This window comes from Myotis davidii, unplaced genomic scaffold (assembly GCF_000327345.1).
Source record: "Myotis davidii unplaced genomic scaffold, ASM32734v1 scaffold97, whole genome shotgun sequence".
Lineage (NCBI taxonomy): Eukaryota > Metazoa > Chordata > Mammalia > Chiroptera > Vespertilionidae > Myotis > Myotis davidii.
The window spans coordinates 5237821-5240490 of record NW_006289392.1 but is presented as its reverse complement, the minus strand read 5'-3'; the positions used below and the strand labels follow the sequence as shown (position 1 = coordinate 5240490).

The following is a 2670-nucleotide window of genomic DNA, read 5'->3' as shown; positions in this document are numbered from 1 at the left end:
GCGTGTTGGCCTACAGACCAAAGGGTCCCGGGTTCGATTCCGGTCAAGGGCATGTATGTTGGTTATAGGCTACTGCTCAGCCCAGGCTCAGGGCCTGTGTAGGAGGCAACCAATTATATGTTTCTCTCACATCAGTGTTTCTGATTTCCCCCCTCTCTTTCACTCTGTCTAAAAATCAATGAAAAAATATCCTCAGATGGGGATTAACAACAACAAAACAAACAAACAAAAAATAAAGTGAGGGCAGTCTTGTTGGTGACTGCTCTTAACTCCTGGGGCTTGATGCTCACTCTTAGCATCAGAGTTGTATTGCAGCATATGGAAGGGTGTCATCTGCACAGGCTGGAACACTGTCCCTTTACCAGCTGAGGTCCTGGCAAGGCGTGAGTGCACGAGCTAAAGCCTTTCAGAGCTGAGTGACTGCTAAACCCTTCAGTTTTGATGACTTATTTCTTGTAGAAACCCTGGATGTCCTATGGGAGTTAGCTGTTCAAGGTCCCAAATCTGTCTCAAAATCTAGAGTAGTAGAGTTGTATGGTAGGACTGCTACAGAGAACTAGCACTGGAGTTCAATCCAATTGGATTCAAAACAAAGATTTACTGGGCACTATTATGTTCCTGTCATGATGAAGCAGTGAGAACGAAAAGGGGGGGGATATGAAGAACTAGGTGCTGCTTCCAAAGAGTTTACAATGAAGGGGGGAAAAATAAGCACATATGTAATTACTGTAATAAAACATAAATTATCATTTAGTATTTATAAGGATACACGTGAAAGGGGATAGAACCTATTGATTTTGCCCAACGGTGAGTGACAGGAAAGCTTAACAGAGAGGAATTTACGAGACAGAGAAAAGCATTCTGGAAAGAAAGGATAGCTAAGCAAAGATACAGGCCTGGAAAGGACAAGAGAGGTAGTATGGCTGGAAGGAAATAATGGGGCATGACTAGAAGTATGATGGCCTGGGTGCCATGGCTCAGTTCATAGGAGTGTCAACCTATGAACCAGGAGGTCACAGTTTGATTCCCGGTGAGGGCACATGCCTGGGTTGTGGGCTCCATCCCCAGTAGGAGATGTGTAGGAGGCAGCCAATCAATGATTCTCTCTCATCATTGATGTTTCTATCCCTCGCCTCCTTTCCCTTCCTCTCTGAAATCAATAAAAATATAATTAAAAAAGAAGAAATAAAAGAAAAAACAAAGTATGATGGAAGTAGTTGAAAGGAGTCAACTGTCTTAGGATGTTACAAGGCTGAACTCTTCGTGACTGGTACCCAGCACAGTGCCTGGAACATAAGAGCTTTATATTTGTTGAATAGATACATAGGTGAATAAATGAGAACAAAATTAAAAATCAAGACAAACAGTTAAGCAAGATTTCTCACTAGTTCTTCTCCCCAACTGCCTGCTCACTATGGGAGGGACAAAGAGGCCCCTTATTTTAACTCAGGTTCCATAGGAAAGAGGGTCTAATTGACTGCTAGCATCCTTTAATTTTGCTTGTCTGAATCCTGCTTCCTTTTGGGACATGAGAGCTCATGTAGTCAAGTTTCCTGGGTTGAGTGCTGAGAGAATGAGCCCTGTGGGAGCAAGAATTGTCGGAGTTCACGCAGCATACGGGGGCTGGGCGCGGGCTTCTGTTGCTCAGCCTGGTGCTCCTTCTGCCTCACACGGGCTCTATGCATTGCCCTTCCACCTGTGTCATCCTTCTGCACATTCCTCAGAATAGTTATACACTCTCTGTCCCCTTCATGACTCACTCAATTACCAGCAGGTGGCATTGTCTCCCTCTCAGTTTGTTGAGAACATAAATGCTGCGATGGCCCTTCCTCCTGCAGCTTTCTTCTGCAAGCCTACCTGTGGCTGAAGCCATCTGCACCTCCTCCCTTCTAGTCTAGAGGGTGAGGAGAGTACAGAAGGATGACACAGGTGGAAGGGCAATGCATAGAGCCCGTGTGAGGCATCCTTTCAACACCAACTCCAGGACCTCTATTCACTATCTTCTCCTTCAGCCTAGAAACGTGCTTAAATTTCTTTCACACTCAAAAAATTTATTCTTAGACTCTGTTTCCCCCATATTTACCACTCAAACTATCCTTTCTTTTCTTCTAAACTTCTTTGAAGAATAGTCTATGGCCAGTGATCAGCAAATGGCGGCTCTCAAGCCACATGTGGCTCTTTGGCCCCTTGAGTATGGCTCTTCCTAAACCTTAGGAGTACCCTAATTAAGTTAATAACAATGTACCTACCTATATAGTTTAAGTTTAAAAAATTTGGCTCTCAAAGAAATTTCAATTGTTGTACTGTTGATATTTGGCTCTGTTGACTAATGAGTTTGCCGACCACTGGTCTACGCTTTCTTATCTTTATTATCTGCCCTTCCCCTTCAACTCATTTCCATTTGACTTCTACTCACACTACCCCAAAGAAATGGTTCTAAATTATCCATGATCTTTATTTTGCCAAATCCCACAAACTTAAACTTATAAATATACTAGGGGCCCAGTGCACGAAATTAGTGCACTGGGTGTGTGTGGGGGGGGGCAGGGGGAGTGTCCCTCAGCCCAGCCTGCCCCCTCTCACATACTGGGAGCCCTCAGGCATTGACCCCCATCACCCTCCAATCGCAGGATTGGCCCCTTGCCCAGGCCTGACGCCTCTGACAGAGGC

General features: G+C 44.8%; 1 protein-coding gene across 1 annotated transcript in view; it reads right to left on the bottom strand.

Moving 5' to 3' along the window:
• The window catches only part of CD3G (CD3g molecule), an 8547-nt gene that overhangs the window by 3865 nt on the left and 2012 nt on the right, over window positions 1–2670 (bottom strand). The window lies entirely within an intron of this gene.